Source organism: Siphateles boraxobius, unplaced genomic scaffold (assembly GCF_051911475.1).
Source record: "Siphateles boraxobius isolate OS27281-9 unplaced genomic scaffold, OSU_SipBor_1 7, whole genome shotgun sequence".
Lineage (NCBI taxonomy): Eukaryota > Metazoa > Chordata > Actinopteri > Cypriniformes > Leuciscidae > Siphateles > Siphateles boraxobius.
In genome coordinates, this window is record NW_027509197.1 from 39,442,604 (window position 1) to 39,466,837 (window position 24,234).

Below are 24,234 nucleotides of genomic sequence, written 5' to 3' on the forward strand. Positions count from 1 at the left end.
AAATAGATGCGTCTTCAGTCTAGTTTTAAACTGGGAGAGAGAGTCTGAGCTACGAACAATATCAGGAAGGCTATTCCAGAGCTTCGGAGCTAAATGTGAAAATGCTCTGCCTCCTTTGGTGGATCTGGATATCCTAGGAATGACCAGAAGCCTCGAATCTAGTGATCTTAAAGAGCGCGATGGATTGTAAGGCGATAGAAGAATAGTTTAGTCATCCAGGTACTGGTGATATCCCGATACGGGGTACTATTACCTGTGCTTCCACTCATGTGATTTATTTAATTCGTTGTCCTTGTGGTCTTGCATACGTGGGTAAAACATTCAGACAATTACGCACTCGTATTAGTGAACATCGCAGTAACATTAGAACTGGAGATATGCGCAGCCCCATAGCGGCTCATTTCAGACAAGCAGGACATAACATCAGCGCTTTGCAGTATATTGGTATAGAAAAAGTAACAAAACCCTCAAGAGGAGGAAATTATGAGAATAAATTATTACAGAGGGAATGTTTTTGGATTTACACCTTAAGTACTTTGTCACCTTTAGGGTTGAATGAGGATTTTGATATCAAGCCATTTTTATAGTAATTATTATTTTTTTGTTTTGTTTTTTGACATGAATTGTAACTGTCACATGACTTGTATTTGTCACGTTACTTGCATTTGTCATGTGACCTTTTGTGTATGCCTAATTAAGGCAATTATTTGTATCTATTTAAGGTTGACTTCACTCCACATGTATATTGTGCCTGATGAAGACCTGAGGGTCGAAACGTTGCTTTTAATAAATTCTTTTGGAGCAGTACTTTTCAGTGTGCGGACTTCACACTTCTTTATTTTGTTTATTTCACTCAGTTGTCCTGCAACTGAGCCCAATTTGGGTGTTTGGGATGTGCACACCAGCTTTGTATTTTTTGACTCTTCAGTAAATATAGACATTATCCATGTATAATTGGTAAGGTTGCCAATACTGTACAGTGTATGTAAAGAAAAATAAACTGATGAAGAGTTATGATTGGTCAGTTTGAAAATGAAGGAGGAGATTAAAACTATAAAAGAGCGGATGACATGTTTGGAAGGGAGGAAAAGGGGTGTTTGGTTGGATCAGTAGCCAACTGTGTAACTTATTTTTCCCATGAGTTTGTTTTGTTTAGTTTTTTCTTTGTTTTGTGATGAGTTGTACTTTGAACAAATTCCTTTTGTTAGTTTGTTTTCCTGCTGAATTTCTGAGTTAAACTTGGACTTATAATGGAGATTTTGCTTTGGACTGTGTTGAACTTTTTTTTGGAATTTGTGGCACCCTGAATTAAATGAGAAATTTCTATGGACATGTCTGAAGTTTTTTATTCTGTGGCGGAAACAAGCTTCCATAATATTCTCCCAGAGCGAAGGGAAAAAATTGAGACAGAATACGTTTTGGAATAACCAGAATAACCAATTCAGAATTGGTTGTTTAGCCTATTGCAAAAAAATATATGTCTTGTCTCGTTTTCCAGTACAATAACCTATCTAAGAAAGAAAATAATTGTTTGCAGTGTTCAGAATCGGTGGCTGACTGCTCTCTGCTGTCATAGACGTTTGGTGTGAAAGCCTTTTCTCCTTTAGATGTTTGTAGGCCATTATATGTCCAAAGCAATGGCTACACTCACATTAGGCCTTGCTTGAGTGTCAGTCAACTGGCTTTCAGACTCGATCAATGACACAATTGATAATCGCAGTGACAATTTACCTTCATCGATTTATATGCAACGCCAATTTAGGAAGTCATCGATCGGACGGGCCACCGATCTCTCCAACAATTTCCTCCATTGTTCAACACACACACACACACACACACACACACACACACACACACACACACACACACACACACACACACACACACACACACACACACACCGTGAGATAATCAGGCTCTCCAGCGCTTAAATCTCGCGATCTGATTGGAGTGTGTGATGGCTGCTATATTTAGGACCCTCTTCCCGCTAACTGGAGGTGAGGAATGCAAGTGTGTGACAATGTTCGTGAGGGGAGGTGAGATTGCAGACACTCTTTTCTCTTCCTTCTTGCTTTAAATTTGTTTTTTACACCTTCCGTGCATACCATTAACGTGTTGAGGAGATTAGTTTCCTGATTTGAGGAAAGAAAGCGGTCGCGTGGAGAGTTGCTCGCGCTAATAGCCTATAACACACCTCGTTTCCTTCAGTTTGAAGCCCCGAGTGTGTTGATATTAATGGCACGATTGAAAAACACACGATTTGAAAAGCCTTGAATGAATCAGAACGTCATCTTTAGTGTATCTGCTGGTTGGTCTGCTCACGTTTGGCCAGAGAGGAAACACTGCAAAACAATTCTTGCTCAGTATTTTTGTTTTGTTTTATATCTAAACATCCTAAAATCTTGTTATATTAACTTGAGAAACAAAACGACTCAGCAAAATGATGGGAGTTCATGCTTAAAACAACAAATATCTGCAAATGGGGACAGAAAAATAATCTTGATTTCTTTTTGAATTAAGCTGATTTTTTCTGACCCCATTGGCAGATATTTGTTGTTTTAAGCATGAACTCTTCATTTTTTCAACTTTTTTCAGAAAACATGACTGCAGTGTAGAATAATTGACATGAAACGTTTCTTTACACTCTTAAAGTCCCCATAAAACCAAAAATGATGCTTTTAGTATAAATATGTTAGCCTGGTTGTTGGTTAAGTTGGTGTACTCCAAAACAATTATGACACAATTCTTATTAAGAAGATACTGTATAAGCATTCAAAACTTAGTCTCTCACTTCACCAATATGGATCAGTGATTTTGATGACATCACTCTGCACTTCAGCTTCTCATCAGATTTTCTGTCCAATCAAATGCCCTCTAGAATCTGAAGCCCCGCCCCCTTTATTATAAATAGCTGAAATCAGTCACTTGTTCACACATTTACTGTTTTCTACATGGTGAACGGCACAAAGCGCACTATATAGGGGATAGGGAATGATTTAGACAGTGTAAATATGCTTTCCATTGGGGTGAATGAAGTCTGGTTTCACGTTAGTGTCACGTGAACCGCCACAGATCCGATCCAGAGACACACACACACACACACACACACACACAGCGGATCATGTGATCGAGTCGTGAATATATCAGAAAACGTATCGGATCATTTTAATTCTGCACCGAATGCTGTATTTTAAAGAGATATGGAGGAGATTAGGAAGAAGTGTGGCTTTATCGAGCTCAACGGCTCTGTCCGAGTTGTGATATAAACTAGGCCTAAACGCTATTGGCTATTTTTTAAAAGAGGAGGAGCTGCTCGACATGTGTTCCGCCCTGGGGCCGGTTGTATAAACATAGCCATTATGTTAAGACAGTGTCTTAAGTTCTGGTGTGACCCAAGCAGTTAGTCTGGGGACGTCAGTTTTACTTTTCGGTATTAAATTAGGCTAATCTACGTTTTTATGTAACTGATTTATAAAAGCTATGAACAGTCTTAAAGAAAAAAAATTGGTGTCTAACTTGTAAGACTAGTCTTAGCGGTTTATGCAACCGGCCCCTGTTTTTCTGTTTCAGTGGAAATTACGTCAGCGCATTGAATGTTTGAAGGCACTTCAGTGAGACTTTAAAAATGAAGATTACAAAAGGGTTTTTTCGTCACAGTGATGTCATAGAAGAACAATCTTTAGACCCTAAAGAACCTTTCAGTGATCAGTTCTTAAAACAACCATTTTTGTCTGAGTGTGAAGAACGTTTAAAAAATCGAAAGAACCTTTTTACACTATAAATTACTTTAGTGGGTTCATGAATGGTTCTTCATGGAACCATCGATACCAATAAAGAACCTTTATTATTAAAAATGAAGTATAATGTGTCTCATGTTGAACGTTGTAGAGTGAGTCGCATTCAACAGTCAGACAATGTATTTGTGTGATTACTTTAAAGAATAGATTAGTATAACTTTTTATTGTATCTCTTTAACTACTTTTTAATTTTTTAAGGGTTTTAAAGTTAAAGTTTGACAGAATTTAGTCACCATAAAACATTTTAACTTTTAACTTATCTGTATAGATAAAATAAAACCCCCCAAAAGCTCATAGGAAAAAGCATGCATTGACAACAACATAATCAGTTATTAATATTTCATTGGTTCTCTCTTGTTCATAATTTCTTTGTATGAAAGCTTTGATAAAAATGATGTCGGCATGTTTAATTGAATTATTATTACAACTCCAAGCACAACTACGCAATACAAAATCTTTAACAAATTATGAATAAAATCTTGTAAGTCATATGACGTTTTGTGTGCGAACAGAAGGAAACTGAGGCCGTTATTCACTAATTTTCACTGATCTCATTAATGGTCACATGACACAAAAGGATAAATGGCGTCAGTGTGGTGCAGCAGTCTATCTAAGGGTACGTTTAAACAACAACGATACGCTTAAAACTGAGAAGTTTTTCCTTTGAGTTTTCGATCCCCATTCACACGGATCTACGAAAACGACTAAAAACCCTGTGTTCTGCTGCCAGGCCATTAGATGGCGATGAAAAACTGCTGAACACGTAATACGCATGTTCATGATGTCATCATCTTCGCATTTTTGTTGTTTTACACGCAGACTGTTTTCAAAAACTTGCTCTTTGAAACCCTTTTTCAAAAGTTTGTGTTTTCAGGCGCCCAAGGCTACGTTTACACATGGCCGGCTATTTTCATAAACGGACATTTCACCATCTCCGTTTCCAAAAATAACATCGTGCACACCTGTCAGTGTTCAGAAAAGTGTTCGTTTACACGAACCCGTGCATATATGCTGTTAAGAGCATGCCAAACCTGTAGGTGGCAGTGTAACGAGAAGCTCAAGTCCACTTTAGCCAATCAGAATCTCCGAAAATAGCAACAACAGCAACGAACCACTTTCTCTTTGAACAAAGAGGTCACTCCAGTACAGGAGGTGGCGGTATGCACCTTAAAAATTGTAATGCGACCCGCCAATAAATCCCCAGAAGAAGAAGAACAAAATGGTCGCACTTTTGACGCAGGTGCAAGTTCTGTCGCGTACTGTGACGTCGGCTGACTAAAACTTTTTTTAGAAATAATAGTTTTTTGTGATAAAAACAGGGTTTTCATGTTAATTTGAGGCCAAACCGCAGGGAAATATCTGCGTCTTCCCTTCGTGTAAACGGGGCACAAAACGCCGTTGTCGTGTTAATGAACGGCCAAAACGCATAAAAAGTTTTTAGTTAAAAACGGTGTCGTGTAAACAGTCCCTCAGGCCACATTTTTAATTTAAATTTGACTGAAGTGTGAATGAAACGCAAGCTGTTCCTCGATTAAATTACTTTTGTGTTGTTTAACTTTAAATAAGGGACGGTCACTCTCCGTGTGAGAGCTTGTTATTTAAAGCGAGAGCTTCACACTGATTCTGTTCTCGTCGTCTTCAACTAAGTTGCAATTGCTGGCTGACTTTATTAAGAGCTGAAGAGGGTTTAGACTTGACAAGCATTGGCCATGCGAGGCAGTTAATCATCGAGCCGGAGAGTCGTGGCAGTAATTGCAGACGGCAGTGATTGTGGCAGGTAGAGGTCCGTTCAAGAGTTTCTACAGGTCATGCATAACACATCTGATCTGTGAATTTACCTTTTCATGCAGGTTTCCACATGTGATCTCTGAAAACTTGGGAGAAGTTTGTCTTTCTTTGCATGCGCAGATTTTCCGCTTGTTTTTGTGTAGAATGAACACAGTCGTTCCTCTGCTTCGTTAAATGCGCATGACTGCCTTCCAACTTTTGTTCAGGCTTCTTGTAAACTTTCCTTTTTCTTCTCTAAACTTTCCTTTTTCTTCTGAAATAATACTTTCTAGCTAACGATCAACTGTCACTTCAATATTAATGATTCGTATTGAGTTAAAAACAACAAAGTCTTCACTGGGTTAACTGTTTAACTGATCTCCCATCCTGGTAAAGTTAGAATTCATCTGGTCTCCCAGCATGCATTGCAAAAAAATGTTCTTACTGAGTTTTTTTTTTTGGTCTTGTTTTCAATAAAATATCTAAACATTCTTAAATCAAGATATTTTTTTCTTGAGAAGCAAAGTGATTGAAGATTATTAAGAAAAATCATCAGTTTATGCTTAAAAGAAGTAAAAAATATCTGCCAGTGGAGTCTGAAAATAAACTTGTTTCTCTATTTGAATTAAGATTATTTTTCCTGCTCCACTGGCAGATATTTTTATTTCTTTTAAGCATGAACTCTCTTCATTTTGATGATTTTTCTTAATAATCTTCAATCATTCTGCTTCTCAGGTAAAAATATCTTGATTTAAGAATGTTTAGATATTTGTAATTGAAAACAAGACAAAAACTATTAAGTAAGAATATCATTTTTTGGATTGCAATAACCAGCCAGTAAATGACCCATCTTGGTGGCAAATAAGACCATCAAACCACCAAAGGCTGGTTGTTTTCAGCATGAATGTATATTTATGTCACTTAAAACACTAAAACTCTTTCTAATTTGCTAAAGTTCTTAGCAGTGAATTTGACTTGCTTTTAGGTGCAGAATGTGATTGTATAAATATCACACAATCATGTTTGACGTTGAACTCGCTGTAGCGGCATGTGCGATAGATGGCGCCCAGACTTACACCTTTATAAAAATAACCGTGCATCTGCCTCAAAAGGTGTAAATTAATGAAATGCAATTATGCCATCTGTGGTCGTTCTCTTGTCAGCGGCTCACACAGAAGTTTGAAGGCTGGTATATCTGCACTCCTCTGCGGCCCTCAAAGCCAAAACGCTGTGTTTGTGAGCGTTTGTCGATGCAGAGGTCGAGCATGTGTCGTGTGTGTTAAAGTCACCATGAAATCAAAATGGAAAATTCCTACTTTTTATGGAATATTGCATTTGTAGTATTTATTATTATTATCATTATTATTTATTCATGTGCCTCATAATCATGAATCAGAATAACTTGTCCTTCCTCTTGCAGCATCTCTTCTCTTCTCTGATGACGAGGGCGGGGCAACCTGTCAATCACATGAGATCCACTAATAGCAAACGTTCAAAGTTTAGGGCACTTTTAATCCATACAAGCAAAACGTTTAATGTAAAAAAATTAAAAAATAGTCAATAATTTCATCCCTTAAAACTCATCTTTAATCAACAAAATGACATTCAAAAATGTTTTCCTTGAAAAAATGTCTTCATGCCTTTAAATAGTTTGAATGTAACTCGACACCCTTGCCTCATTTAGTATACCTGGATGAATATGCAAATGAGCCCCGCCTCCACTCACTCACTCACTCAGAGATCCACTCGTTGACGATCACACGTTGATCTGATTGGTTACAAGGTAGTTTGTGACGTCAGAAACACCAGCGATTTCAAAGCGTGTTTTTGAGACTGTCTTTGGTTCACTGCAGTTTTAAGGAGAAAATACTCAGCAATGCTGTCGACTTATGAATTTACACATGATTTGACTTAAAGCATTTCAAAAACACCACATAGACATATAAACAAGATTAAAAACTTGATTTCACCACAGGGGGACTTAATATCTTCATTCATTTTAAACAACAGACATATAAACAACTTTAAAAACAAAAGCCTAAAATTAATCTGTTCATCATATAAAGTGATCAAGTCTCGTGAACTTTGTAAAATTTGGACTAAACCGCTCAATTCATATGGATTCGTTTTACAATCTCTTCATGAACTTTTTGAAGCATGAAAGTGATAATTGACAGCTGTCAAAGGAGGGATCTCTCAGATTGTATCTAAAAAATCTTAATTTGTGTTCCAAAGAAGAACGAAAGTCTTACATGTTTGGAACGACATGAGATGAGTAATTACTGACAGAATTTTTATTTTTGGGTGAACTATCCCTTCATCTGCTTGCCTGTAAAGGATAGATAGATAGATAGATAGATAGATAGATAGATAGATAGATGTGATCAAACCCATAATAAAACCTGTGACACCATAATAACTGCAGTGTGAATGAGACTGATAATATTGAATAACACATTAAAGGCAGTAAATGTACTCGATCCTCACAGTTAGTGTGGATGTCTAGGAAAGCCTGAAGCTGTAATCATATTTGATTTCCTTCTTTATTGGAGTATTATTTCAATATTCACCCACATGATGACATTTCTGATCGTGCATCACTGTTTACAAGCACGAATTCGCGTTCTTTATGTGTGTTCGCAGAACCTTTTGAGCTTCAACCAAAAAATCATGCTGTTTTCAAGAGCGGTGCATACGGGGAGTAATTACAGGCAGCTGTTGCTGAGGTGAAATTACATGTGTGTCTCGACACCATCACTCGTGCTGACAGCCGACGAGGGAGACAATTTGACGCCGTGTGTGTGTGTGTGTGTGTGTGCATCTGCTTGAGCGCGAGTTTAAGAAAGATTAACTTAAACCAGACTTAGGTTTTCAGGTTTCTCCTGCATTGCACGTCATCCCAGGATTCAATTCACATTTATTTGTATAGTGCTTTTCACAATACACATCATTTCAAAGCAGCTTTGAAGTCCACATTACAGTTCAGAGATATCTGTTATCAGAGGAAACTTTCCAAGTTATGTATTTCAGAAATGTACATAGGCTATAGCCTACAAAATCACAGTTAGCAAAAAAAGTAATAATTTAATGCAGAAACAATGAGCGCATTGAAGTAATGAATACTTGTTTGTTAACAAATGATTATGACATTTAGAAAATGTAGCATTGGTGCATGTTGATTCAGAGTTTGCGTCATCTGAAATCTTCATTGTAGGCTGGAGCTGACAAACTCTAGTTACCTCAGGACTGGCATCCCAAGATAAAACAGAAAAGCAAATAGAAAATAATTAGCGTAGCTGCTGTTCATATAACATTAAGCAAGAATAATCATGTGCATTTGATCTTATAAAACTGTATAAGGTTAGGAGATGCTGCATTATATGAATGCTAGACGAAAGAGATGCGTCTTTAATCTAGATTTAAACTGGGAGAGAGAGTCTGATTCCCGAACATTATCAGGAAGGCTATTCCAGAGTTTAGGAGCTAAATGTGAAAACGCTCTCCCTATTTTAGGATGCAGGGAAAACATGGTTGATTCACTGCGTTTTCTCCATTAGGGCCTCATTTGAGGACGTTAAGAGTGATTTTTGCATTACCTGTAGCTTCATCTTCTCTCCTCTTCTTCTGAACCCTGGAGGAATTCTGCTAACTTTGTTTCTAAAAGTGGCATTGCGAAGAAAGTTCTGTGGGTTGCCATGACAACTGTTTCCGACAGAGAGAGAGAGAGAGAGAGAGAGATGCAGAAGAAAAGGTTGAACAAGAAGCGTTTTGAATTAAAGTGTTCAGAGGCCAGGTGAACAGATTCACATATCAGCTGAAGGATGCATGAAACGAGTCATAACGACTAGGCCTGTCAGCCGATGGGAAATTGTGTCTTTTTTTAAAACTGAATTATTGATGAAGATGCTGTCTTGTGTTACTCTGGTTTTACCACGGTAAAAGAGGGTTTTAGGCACACCATGCCATGTTGAAGATCGTCAGTGAATAAAATCACTGTAAAGTGTCTCAAACCGTTTTGACGTTTATTCATTCTTGATATCAAGAATTCAATTTCAACTATTAAAAACTATAAGTGTTGATAATTGTATTTTTACTATAGTTAAATGTCACCTTAGGCTGCCATTCAAATTCAATTCTTAACATCCAACTACACTTAAACAAAAAGTTGCTGCCTTAAATAGTTTGTCATTTCAACATTTAACTGACTTGTATAACAAAAAAGTTGAAAATTGTTTAACTTATTTTGATGAGTTAAACCAATGTAAAAACATGTTGTCATAACTAATTGATCATATAATTTTTTTCAGTGTAGTTTTTTAGACATACAAATACAGATTTCAAGAATTATAGTTTTTACTATAGTTGAAATTTAAATCTTGATATAAAGAATTCATATTTCTTCATTGTTGATATCACAAAATTAACATTTTTACTAGTAGAAATCGAATTCCTGATGAATGAGCATTTTAACTAGTGAAATTGTTTTGTTGGTATCAAGCATTCATATACTGGGAATGAATAAAAGTCAAAAGGGCTTGCAATAACTCTAGTGGTTCTCATGCAGTGAACATGAAACAGTCCTAAAAAAACAAAACAAATATGCTGCTGTGAAGAAGTGAAGTCTCAGAAATAGAGTATCACACACAGCAAGAGTAATTAGTGTGAAACACAAGATGTTTTTTCAGCAGCTAATTGGATTTCTGTCCTCAGGAGAGACGGTCTGCGGTGACCCGAAGCAGATTGAACACACTGAAACCTTCTGTACGTGTGTAACGTCGATGCGCTCGTGACTTCAGGAGCACCTTTAGATCCATGGAAGAGTTAGAGAAGGTCACCAGTCGTCCATCGCAAAAGCTTGATCTCAGAATCCTGGTGTCCTGAGGTCGATTATGTGCTGGATTGGAGGACGCTTTCTGGATCATATATAGCGATGACACAATGAGGGTAAAACAAGTCATGTGGTCAGGTGACACTTTGAGGTCAGTGACTGAAGATCCTCCCTCTTCGCTTTTACTCTTGGAGGACAATGACGTGTTTTTTTCCGTCAGTGCAATTAATGACAACATCAACAACGTCCTAGTTTTTGCCTCCGATTCAGTGCAAAACGAGGGAAAATTCCTAAAGATGGCCGCCTGGAAAGCTCCGGCTAGGTCGGTCACGCGGCTCATCCAATTATAGAATAGCTGTGACAACTCGGGGGGTGAAGATGGAAACTCTTCCCTCCAACGCTATAAATCAAAGTGGTTCATTTCCAAGGTGAGATGTTGGGGAAGTTGAAGAGTCGGGAATTTGTGGGAACTGGAGCACAGTGCAGGAATCACTACTGGAAACATAAATGCAGCATATCTTTCGATAACCAAAGCACACTTGCACAATGTTTCAGATGTGTCAATGCAAACTTGAGCTAAACAGCTTTTAAAATTAGGACATGCTCAAGAAACATGTCTTACTATTATCAATGTTGAAAACATTTTTTTTATTATTATTTAAATCAATAATTTAATTCAGCAAGGACACATTAAATTGATCAGTAAAGACATTTATGATGTTAGGAAAAATTTCAATTTAAAATAAATGAACTTTTAATTAATGAAAGAATAAAAAAAATTGAATAAAATAACCATTATTAATAGAGCGCTAATAATAATTGAGCATCAAATCATCATATTATAGTGATTTCTGAAGGATCATGTGACACTGAAGACCGGAGTAATGATGCTGAAAATTCAGCTTTGATCACAGGAATAAATCACACTTTAATGTATATTCACATCTTAACCTACAGTATACATTCACACACACACACGCGCGCATGTTTTGTTTCATGTGTGTATGGGGGCTTTCTATAGACATGAATTTCTTTACTGTATATTCTCTCCACTAAACCTACCCCTCACACACACACACACACACACACACACACACACACACACACTAACCCAACTCCTAAACCTACTCGTCACACACACACACACACACACACACACTAACCCAACTCCTAAACCTACCCATCACACACACACACACTAACCCAACTCCTAAACCTACCCGTCACACACACACACACACTAACCCAACTCCTAAACCTACCCATCACACACACACACACACTAACCCAACTCCTAAACCTACCCGTCACACACACACACACTTACACTCACACACACACTAACCCGACCCCTAAACCTACCCATCACAAACACACACACTCTTTGTGTGGGTGTGCTCTTTGATACCAATCTTTCATTTGAAAGTCACGTGTCTAGTGTCTGTAAAACCGCATTTTTCCATCTTAAAAATATATCTAAATTACGTCATATGTTGACAAATGCGGAACAACTAGTTCATGCGTTCATGACATCAAGGCTAGATTATTGTAATGCTCTACTGGGTGGTTGCCCTGCACGCTTAATAAACAAACTACAGCTAGTTCAAAACGCAGCCGCTAGAGTTCTTACCAGAACCAGGAAGTATGACCATATTAGCCCGGTTCTGTCAACACTGCATTGGCTCCCTATTAAACATCGTATAAATTTTAAAATATTGCTGATTACTTACAAAGCACTAAATAGTTTAGCTCCCCAGTACTTGAGCGAGCTCTTAATGCATTATATTCCTTCACGTCTATTGCGATCTCAAAGTTCTGGCCAGTTGATAATACCTAGAATATCTAAATCGACTGCTGGCGGTAGATCCTTTTCCTATTTAGCACCAAAACTTTGGAACAATCTTCCTAACATTGTCCGGGAAGCAGACACAGTCTGTCAGTTCAAAGCTAGACTAAAAACACATCTCTTTGACCTAGCATTCACATAACACTCTATAGACTTCTATAATTCAATATTAGGCTGCTTAGATTAGGTCAGCCGGAACTGGGAACACTTCCCTCATATCCTGATGTACTCGTTACATCATTAGAAGAATGACATCTACGCTAATTTTAGTGTCTTTGTTTATCCCGAGGTTTTCAAGACAAGACAAGTAGTTTGTTTAGGCATGGTTTGTAAGAATTACAAACCTGCGCACATATATTCAAACGCACAAAACTATAGAATCAATTCTTAATGTGCATGTGAACGCCATCAGCGTCTATCACATGTTCACGTTTAAAGTCTGTTTAGAGAGAACGGTGTCGTCTTAGCGGCCCCTAATTTAATAACAAATGATCATTTAGACGGAAGTGAATCAATCAAAATTAACTTTAGCTTGGAAAAACATTTTTCAAAAACCACTATAAAACTAAACCAATCTCTGTTACCTTAAATTATATGTTTATCTCTGTAAAGCTGCTTTGAAACAATCTACATTGTTAAAAGCGCTATATAAATGAGGATGACTTGACTTGACACACACACACTAACCGATCCCTAAACCTACCCTTCTCTCACACACACACACACACACACACACACACACACACACACACACACACTAACCCGACCCTTAAACCTACCCATCACTCACATATACACACACACTAACCGACCCCTAAACCTACCCTTCTCACACACACACACACACACACATTAACCCGACCCTTAAACCTACCCATCACACACATATACACACACACACACACTAACCGACCCCTAAACCTACCCATCTCACACACACACACACACACTAACCCGACACACACACACTAACCCGACCCTTAAACCTACCCATCACACATAACTTTCTGCATTTTTACATTTTCAAAAAACATAATTTAGTATGATTTGTAAGCTGTTTTCCTCATGGGGACCAAAAAATGTCCCCAGAAGGACACGGATTTTGGATATTGCATCTTTACCAAGATGTAGAGTTTACCCACACACACACACACACACACATATATATATATAGCAATTCTACCAAGCAGCTCTTCAGAAGTGTCAATATTCAGCTCAATTCAGTTCAGGTTTTGTTCTCATCCGATAGTGTCAGTGCAGTCAGATCAATATTACTTATATTAATATTACTGTGCCAAGTTCTGCCAACATATTCTGAACTTTGAAAGATGACCACATATAACAATGTTTTGCAGTGAGACAGAGAAACCCTGCGATATATCACAGGTTAAACCGGTTTAATGTTCAGTAGTATGAATAATTTACTCTGACTAATAGAGGATGTGTATTAAAGCAACACAGGGTCAGTACCTCTAATTAAGCAGACATATATCCCCTCATTTATAGGTGTGTGTGTGTGTGTGTGTGTGTGTGTGCATTCTTCACTCTGACAGCAGCGCAGCGCTCGGCTCCTCCACGGTCCCTCATTACTGGCCCTGAGCTCAGAAACAATGGGCAGGTTTGGAACAATGCGCTCGTGCCCTCGAGCTTCGGCCTACACGCGCGCCGGAGATCCACAGGAATAAATCACTGCAGAAACTGAGACGAAGGTGTTTTCAGACGCCGTCACCGGCTCAATGTAGGGCGCTTCCTAAACACCACCTCATACGTGTCTGTTAATTAGCAGCAAAATCTGTTCTCAAAGAACAAAACGGCGTTCGCTGTACTTTTGCCAAGAGACGACGAAAGTGAATGTCAGTCATGTGAATGAGTCTGATTAAAAAAAGCTGGAAGTCTTCATATGTGCATACAGGATTGTTGGATTTGGCTGTGGTTTTATATCTGTCCTTTTCCAGATGGTGCGTTTCCATCGACGTTCCAAGAGCGAGAACATAGAGGTGTGTTCAGCTTTCACCAGTTCCAGCTGACAATAATACCTTCTAAGATCATTTTGATAACATTCTCATTAAGTTATGGACACGTTATTGGGAGTCAAGCACTGAAGGTGTGTAGGCACCTATTGTATCCGTTGGCATTCCTATTATTATTCCGTTTCCCATAGACCATAGAACCGCTTTTGGGAAATTTATGAAATTTGGCACAAATAGAGGACAGTCTGAGCAATTTTGGAGTCTCTAACTAAATCCCTCTAGCGCCACCTACTGTCCAAAATTGCACTCAAGTGTGTTAATAATTTTTTGAACAGTAATGGATAGGAACAAAATATTTTCCCCGATTCCTTGGATCATGACGATTTGATTCCATTTTGCATTTTCCGAAAAAACAACTTTTCTGATTTTCACGAAAATTGACCCAGATCATCTTCATACCATGCCGACAAAAAGATATGGAATTCAAGTTGATTCGTCAAACCATTCTCGAATAACAGATATTTCTGCAATGCTTTAGCGTATTCTGACCAAATTTGGGTGTATGTTATGACAGCCATGACCTGAGGCTACTTGCCAAGTTTCGACACAGTGCCACCTAGTGGCCAGGACATATGAAAAATGGCTATTTTTGCTTATAACTTCTGAACGGTTTGGCCAAAAAACACAAAATTTGGTGCAGCATGCCGAGTCAAACGATACCCAATTTTCTCATATCGGGCATTTTATTTTTTTTGTGTAAAATGCTATATTTTATGAACACATTGGCATATCATTACGAAACTCGCTATGTGTCTCGGGCACTATGCGGTACTCAAAGTTTTGGGGCAGCGCCACCTTGTGGTCAATTATAAAGAAATGTCAAAAAATGCTAACTAATAACAAAAATTTGATTAAATTAGCCTATTGTAAATCTCTTAATAGATTCCTTGGGTCATTCCGCAAACATATATACTGATTTTGCCATAGTCGGACAAACTTCCTGTCCGCCATTTAGATTTTAAACCTAATAGATTTAAAACCTACTTTTTCGAACTCTTCATAGAGCGTTTTTGGATTTTCAACACAATCGAATCGTTTCATCTTCAGACCATGCCACCAAAAAGTTATGGATTTCGTGTTTATAGACCAAACCGCATTCGTTTACCGCATCAACACATTTGATAGCATGATGTCAAAATAACTGGGGTTGTATCTCTGCAATGCTTTAGCATATTGACACCAAACTTTGCATATGTCAGTTATCTTACTCTGACAACACCACATAAATTCGGTCCACCTACTGGTCGAAAGTGATAAACCATTAAATCAAATTACTAGTGACTGTATTTATGATTTGTCATCCATTTTGCCTAAAATCATGTTAATATGTATTTAATTGCTCATTGTTGTAGTTGGTCTAATGCTTCCAGACATGTTGGCATGACTTATCTTGCCTCCTTTGATCTTGGCCCCTTAATGTTTAAAAAAAAAAATCTTGTTTAAGTGTATGTTAGCATAAACATTAAAAGCATGTTCCATTTTGTAATTTTACAAACATTATTGGGACGTTAATTTTGAATGTTGAATGTTTTGAAACAAGTAACGTTTACAAAATGTTAGATGAATGATGCATTAGTAAAATTTTTGTGCTGACGTTTTTAGAACATTACGAACATTCTATTAACGTTACTTAGAGCGTTTGTTGATAACTTTGAGAGAACCTTGCCAGAACGTTCTGAGAATGTTAGCTGGATTCTGTCTTCTCCAATATTCATTAAGTCTCATGTAATAACGGCAGCGAATGAAAAGCCTCGGAACCTCGATATGTTGATTAATGGATTCAGAGGCTTCTGACAGCACTTCGATGCATAGGATCTTATTTGCGATTCCGGCTCTGCTGAGGAATGAAGGAGAGAGCCAAGGAAAGAGGGAACGTCGAAGAGAAGAAAGTGTGATAAAATGATAATTAGTGTTAATCTGATACCATTGCCTAGCAACAGACGATAGGCTGTAATAATGGAGTAATGGCTTCTATTTTAGGCGCCTCTGTCTTTCCAACCCCTGCCGCCTATTTTTCTTCCACAAAGAAAGAGAGAGAGAGAGCTTGAGCACAGGAACCTAATGGTCAAAAAACTCCTAATGGATCTGAGTTGAACAAACCATCCACTAAAATATAAGGCACAGTCTCACGTCGCTTGTAAAGCTAAACGCGTCTCAAGCTCGTGCAAATTGCCTGTCAATGAATACAGGTGTATCGCTTTTTAAACGCTCCCCAGTGACGACATTCAGCGATCCGTTCGGGAAAAAAGCTTCCTTGTTCAATTCAAAACGTGTATCATTTCCATTCTGTTCCAGTCCGCATTATCATTTCAAAAGCGGTTTGTGTGCAGCGCTCGTGCTCCTCTGATTATACTATTCCAATAAGATAAACTCATTCGTTAAGGTGTTTGAACGCTTTTAGTCACCAAAATCTCACTGAAGAAGAAATGAAGGGTAGAGTGGGAGAAAACATCCCCCCTCCCCCCCCCCCCCCCCCTTAAGGACGGTGTCAGTTTTACTGTGAAACAAAAGTTGTCTACAATAGTTAACTTATCCTAGTTTCAGTGACAATGACATAAGTTATAAACCAAGTGTGAAAAATGTCCAGAGTTTTCATGTTATTAGATTTTTAGCAAAAATTTAATAGCCTACCAAGGAGGCGTTTCCCCCCACTTTTCCCTATTACTTAAAGACATCTTTTGTTTTTGTAGTAGTGTGTTTTAGTTCACTTTGAACTGAACTGAATCAATCTGAATAAATACACTATTGTCTTTTAGAGCTGCTTTACAGCAGAATTTGATGCAAACTTCACAAATATGTGAGAAATTCATTGTCATTTTCCTGTTGTGAATCTGCTTTGAAACAAAGTTGTTGATCACTATAGAAATAAATAAATGTGACTTGACTTGAATAGTGTTTTTATCTCATTCTAACTTTGATTAAAAAAACATCCATGAATTTGCATAAAGGACCGTAGTGAGAACAGCTAGTAGCATGCACACGCTAGAACAAAATAGGAACATATTAAATATATAGTAATATTGAGGGGGGAAAAAGTGGTGTCATCAGCTTTTTTAATCATCAATACATAGAAATAGGGTAAAGTGCTGATGCATGTATGAAATATTGGCTGTGTTTCCCCCGCGCCGCATGGTTTCGTGTTGTGTTGCCAGCTCACTCGCAATTAAAACGACTCAATCCCTCTCGAGCCCTCTAATACTCCAGCAGAAATTTGCTGATGAATAAAGATGGTCCCAATTAAATCATAAATGACGAATCACGTTCATTAGTAGTGAGCTGGCGGCCGCGAGCAGAAGCGCGTGAGCACCTTTGATTATTGACCTTTGCCCCCTCGATGATCTATGAAGCACGTTTCTGCCACAAAATAAAAAAAATAAAGCTAATAGCCATTACGATAAACTCTATCAGCGTCCACAATGCATGATATCGTTATGTTTATTAAAGCGCACTGCAGTTTTGTCGTCTGCCGCTTTAAATGCTCGAGCTCTTTAAAGCAGGATGGATTCTGATAGGCTGTTCTTTTATAGCCTATTTCAAATGATTTTCAGAACTAGGCTATATCTTTATCGTTAATGTTATCATCCTTGGTGTGAACAGGCTTTAATTGTGACTTTTTATCTCACAATTTCTTTTCAGTATTGTGAGATTATATCTTGCAATTGCTATATCTGTCAAATCTGAGTTTCAGTCTTGCAATTTTTTTTTTTCTCCACTATGGATAAAAAAAATAATAAAAAATGCTAATTGAGACTTTTTATCTCAGATTCTGAGAAAAAAAAGTAAAAATTTAGAATTTGGGAGATGTTAACTAGTTTATTACTAGAAATTGCGAGCGGTGCCGGTCCTCCCTATACGTGAAGTAAGAATGATTTAGGGTTGTGTTTTAGTTTTTTTTTTAGTTTTTTGGCTTCCAACAATTATAAAAACATGATGTCGCTTTCCGTTCCTTTCCTATAAAGCGGTGCACTGTCACTACACGTAACATCCAAATCAGACAAATCATGTGACTTTCAAGAGAGGCTTTCTGTCCGATCTGAGGTGGAGAGAAACACGGACAAGTACAGGCTACTTTTGGGCTTCGGGTGTGCGCTTTAAACGGAGGAATACACACAAAGATGTCACTGTCCATTCAGTGAACATAAACAGCTGGGAAAGGAATTGAATGCTTGACTGTACCAGGTCTGTGCATTCGGTCTTAAAGTGACAGCAGCCTAATAAACCCGCTGCTCTCTCTGTCGTTTAATGTTAATCAAACAACAAACGAATATAAAAATTAATTGGATAAAAATTTAAAATTTGATAATCATATTAAGTACATCTGCAAGAAGGTCAGACCAAATATAAATTGTTTTCGGTTTATAAGAAGGGATTTGTCCTGTCACACTGCAAAACTATATATGCATGCAATGATATTTTCACACCTATCATATTGCGTCACATCATGGTCACAAATCTCTCCAAATAAATTAATACCGATTCTCTCACTATACAAACAGGCAATAAAAATCATGGACCGGAAACCCATGAGATGGCATCATTGTGATGTTCTAAGAAAGCATAAGCTTCTTGGTTTTGACAGTTTTATTGATTTTAATTATATTAAATTGGTTTTCAAATGTCTAAATAATCATGTTTCACCGCAGTTCTCTATATTAATCAGTAGACGCCAAAGCTCTCAGGGGGCGAACACACGAGCCACTATCAGAGGTGACTGTTTAGTCCCAAAGTGTAAGACCTCTTAAACAATGGTTAAAAACTAAACAGCGGTGCTCGCATGAATAACTAATGATATTCTCTGACTCTGATGCTTCTGTTTTATAATTTATGTATGCAATTTGTTTTCTTTTTTATTTTCTCTGTAATTATATGGTATATTTTAGCTATTCTTTTCTGTTAGTATTATTCTGTTTACTAGTTTCATTGTATTTTATTTCCAAAAGCCTCCCGTGGACAGGTGTTGAAAATTAGCATCTGTGCTAAAACACTTAAACAAATGCATATGGTTCGTCCAATGTAATTGTATGTCCATGTTAAATAAATAAAATAAAAAAATATGAGAGAATCATTCACTGTTTACATTAGTAACTTTAATCAGTGTAGCCTATATTTAATTCACAAAGTGAAGACTTTGCAATGTTTTGATATTATTATTATTATTATACATTTTATTACTTTATTCAATTTCTGTATTCTAGAATATTAATATTAGTAGGCTAAATTGTTAATTTCCAATTTTTTTCTGTTGTATTTGTCCTATTGTATTGTATAACTGAATGTTTCAACTCACTGTAGTTGGTTGACAGTGAAGCTGCTCTAAAAGAACAGATTAAGGGGTTTGGGGTCACTTGAGGTTTTTATGAATGCACTCACAGGGGCCCCCGGACAAAGTTTTGCTGAGGGCGGCCCCCAGGAATCTATGACCGGCACTTATTGTGAGATATAATTGGAAATGTGGTGGAAATAAGCATCCATATACTAGTGATGATGACCTGCTGTTTTTCCGCTTGAGCACTTCAGCTCAGTCCCTTCAAAAGAAAACGAGAGTATCATTCACAGCTCTTTACATTAACTTTATTAAGAATCAATGTAGGCCTATATTTAATCCATTCAGTGAATATGATGCATATGATATTATGATATGATGCATATTAGAACAGATTAAGGGGTTGTGGGTCATTTTGGGGGTTTTATGAATGCACTCACAGGGGCCCCCGGACAAAGTTGTTCTTAAGGCCCCTAGAAGTCCAGGACCGGCACTGATTGCGAGCTATAATCGGAAAGCTTCCATATATAGGCTAGTGATGATGACGACCCGCTGTTTTCCCGCTTGAGCACTTCAGCTCAGTCCCTACGCGCTCACTGCTGGAAGCAGTGCATTGTGGGGTTTGAGAGGCGTCGTGGGTGGACGCGCGTGGGCGCGCGCGGGTGGGTGGCAGCACATGAGCTTTTCAACTCAATGCTGTTTTGATTCCCTTTGAGTGCCGATCGGGGAAAACGCACTTCTGGGGTTACAGCTGATGACTGTCTCTCACAAACACGAGCCGTATCAGTTTCTGCTTCTTATCTGGACGATGTTCCAGCTCTGAAGTTCATTACACCTCATTGCGCTCGGGGGGTGATTACCCGTTTTAATAACTCACAATTACTGTAAAGCTTCTTTTGTGCTGCCCACGTGCATTACGGAAAGGCCCGATTGCTCTCACCAAATCTCCCGGCGACGCGCAGCAAACTGACAGCGCGTCTCATTCTCGCGCGCGTGTGACAGGCTATTTACGCTCGCGCGGGGACTGGAAATCTCTGCGCTATCGATCTAATGGACTGCTGGTCTTTGGGGCTGAGAAAATGAGGCATGGATTGCTTTGGCCCCAAATGTCACGGCAAACAATTTAGAGGGACACATCTGAGAGTTTGCATGCCGTCCTGCTCCATTGAGATCCACTGTAAGACCGACGCATTAGGAAAGATCAAATCCGTTAATGCATCTGATGCTGATCATGTGTAGATTATATTTCAGGAGGCTTTAACTTTGGCATTATCATTTGATTCATGAAATCTTCTGTTCCTCACGTCACGTGATCATTTAAGTGTTTTTATAGTTTGTGCATGTGCTCCTAAAGAGTTTGTGTAATTAACGGAGCTGCACAATCACTGTTAATGAGCAAATGTGTTTGTTAATGAGGGGAAAAGGCAATTTATAATGAAAGAGAAAAACAGTGGAAGAAATCAAGTCGTGACTTTAATTAAAGTATACCTTACTATCATACTCTTAATATAGAGACAGATATTAAGGCAGTTTTTATTTTAATTGAACTGCTAAATGAGGACATTGCAGCATTTGACACATTATTACTGTGATTGTTCTCACTGCAGCTGCTTTGAACGCCATGGAATAAAAAAAGGTAATTGTGACTCTCTGCAATACTGAATAAATTTCTCATAATTGCACAATAAAAATGCACTGGTCTGAGATATAAAGTTAGAATTTGAGAATCATAAACTTGCAGTTGCGAGGAAAAAATGTCAGAATTGTGAGATAAAAAGACAATCACCTTTTTTATATTTTTATATTCAATTGTGAAAGTGACAACATGTTCAGCACTTGAAATAGCATCAGTCATGATTTGTAAGATCTTTCTCTGACTCATGACTCATTATTTGATTACAAAACGAGACTTTTCTCGACTTCCTATGTTGACTATGAAATTCGGACTGATTTTAATGATTTTTGGGGGTTTTCCGGGAAAATCATAATGATGTGAAGTTTACACCCACTCCCTCCCGAGAGCCTTTCTTCCGTTCAATGACACATGAAAATAATGCTTATACAATGTTCAGGATAATGCAGAAAGAGTTATTCTGTACTGTAATGTCAATGTGTCATGCAAAGAAAAGGGTTTTATTCAAACTATAGTCTCACAAAGGCAAAAATATATAGTCTAATCTTATACTTTATAATCAAACTATAATTACAGTGTAATTTTAATGAGCTCATCTGTCGTTATGATGCCGGTGAATCTCAGATCTGCTGCAAACATCCACATCTCTATAATCAGATGCTTTCTGAACTGCTGTTTCTCACTGTCTTTTTCATTGTTTATTTTGTTATTGAGGAAAGCATGCAGCTCATATTTACATATTCATCTAAACGTCACTCTCAGGCGTATGCACGGTGTCAGGATGTTCGCTAACAGTAAAGGAATTTACAACTTTTTTTTACTTCTAAACAAAGAACAAAAAAAAGAACTTCACCGTGAGTATATCGGTAGTATGTATGTTACGTGAGTATAATAAGTTGCTGCTGCAGTTCACCTAACGGCCACCGGTGTCGCTAATAACAAGGGTTTATAAATTCTACGTATAGCCCCTTTTAAGTTCTAAATGTTCAAAATATTTTTTTTCATTGTTTATGCAAACGTTAAAGGAAGTTAATAGAAAGGACACAATAGAAAAATCTACCTGGATACCTGTGCTAAAATAGAACATAACTGTAAGAAAATAAAGTTCCTCGCTCGCCTGATAAACGTGAGTTAGTTTAATCAGATTGCAGATGTTTTTAATCAAACTTGAATCAACTCGATGAGCTTCTGTCGTGCTGTCATGTTGGCATGAAGCAGCGAGTGCGTATAACACACGTCACATACCGGCTTTGACATGAACAATCTGATGTGTGTGTGTGTGTGTGTGTGTGTGTGTGTGTGTGTGTGTGTGTGTGTGTGTTTTCTATCCCGGTAGGGACTTGAACCTGAATGCACACACACTGATGGGGACTCGTGTCACTGTGGGCCTAAATTGAGGTACGTACACAAGCTTATAAATCATACAGAATTAGTTTTTTTCTGAGTTTAAAATGCAGAAAGTTGTGTGTGATGGTTAGATTTAGGGTTCGGGTTAGTGTGTGTGTGAATAGGTGAGTGAGTGATGGGTAGGTTTAGGGCTCTGGTTAGTGTGTGTGTGTGTGTGTGTGTGTGTGTGTGTGTGTGTGTGTGTGTGTGTGTGTGTGTGTGTGTGTGTGTGTGTGTGTGTGTGTGTGTGTGTGTGTTTTCTATCCCGGTAGGGACTTGAACCTGAATGCACACACACTGATGGGGACTCGTGTCACTGTGGGCCTAAATTGAGGTACGTACACAAGCTTATAAATCATACAGAATTAGTTTTTTTCTGAGTTTAAAATGCAGAAAGTTGTGTGTGATGGTTAGATTTAGGGTTCGGGTTAGTGTGTGTGTGAATAGGTGAGTGAGTGATGGGTAGGTTTAGGGCTCTGGTTAGTGTGTGTGTGTGTGTGTGTGTGTGTGTGTGTGTGTGTGTGTGTGTGTGTGTGTGTGTGTGTGTGTGTGTGTGTGTGTGTGTGTGTGTGTGTGTGTGTGTGTGTGCGTGCGTGCGTGCGTGTGGGGTAGGTTTAGGGGTCTGGTTAGTGTGTGTGTGTGTGTATAAAATATAAAAAAAGGAAAGTATAAAAACCATTACGTCTATGGAGCGTCCCCACAAAGATAGTGAACCAGGTGTGTGTGTGTGTGTTTGTGTGAACAGATTTACCATTGAATAAACGTCTGTAAACGTGCTCGGAAATTAGAGGCTCTGGATTTTTCCATGATTTTAATAACATCCTGTTGTGGTGAGAGGTTAACAATCTAACATGAAGCTCAGGATGGTTATAAATATCAGTGCTTGGCGAGCAACATGCAGGATTTATTCTGACGTTACCATGGCAGCGACAGACGGGTCATCTCTGCCTCGCTGAAATACTCGGGGAGGAACTCATCAACAATAACAAGGAGGAATAGTTTGGTGGTTTGATTCCTTCTTTAGACGTGCATATCAAAAAGTTCAGTGTGTTTCATTAACAAACTTTCTCTGTTTAATTTGGACTCATTTAGCATCTGTGAATAATAGTTTTCATTGAACAATACTGTGCTTCTTATTTATCTAGGCTCATTTCACCCGATCCAGTAGAGAACATATGCAGAAAAGAACAACTGGACAGTATATGTATATATATATATATAATTTCGCAACTGCTACTCATGAGTTTGATTCGCAGGGAATGCATGACCCATAACAGAACTTGAATGCAATGTCAATGCACTATATTTCTACATTCTTCTTAAAAAGTTCTTAAAATAAACTTTTTCTTGCTCACCTAATTTTAAAGATTTTTTTTAGAAAATAAGACTTAACATCTTAAGTGTTCTTGCTCCAGTCTTGATTTAAGAATGTTTTGGTATTTGTGCTGGAAAACAAGACAGAAATACTGCATATGCACGTGTGATTTCACCACAATAATCTAATAACATAAACTATTAATATGTCTAAACTAACATTAGACAAGTACTTTTAAAATTGAACAAAGTTCACCATAACAATTAATAATAATAATAATAATTTGTTATATTTATATAGCGCTTTTTCTGGGACCTCAAAGCGCTTTACATAGAAGGGGGAATCTCCTCAACCACCACCAATGTGCAG

At 38.0% G+C, this 24,234-nt stretch overlaps 1 long non-coding RNA gene across 1 annotated transcript; it reads left to right on the forward strand.

The window, feature by feature from the left end:
- The first annotated feature begins 1,975 nt into the window (after positions 1-1,975).
- On the forward strand, positions 1,976-10,817 carry LOC143724079 (uncharacterized). Its single transcript, XR_013197282.1, has 3 exons — positions 1,976-2,036; positions 10,275-10,543; positions 10,613-10,817. It is a non-coding gene; the product is annotated as an uncharacterized LOC143724079 (long non-coding RNA).
- Positions 10,818-24,234: the final 13,417 nt, after the last annotated feature.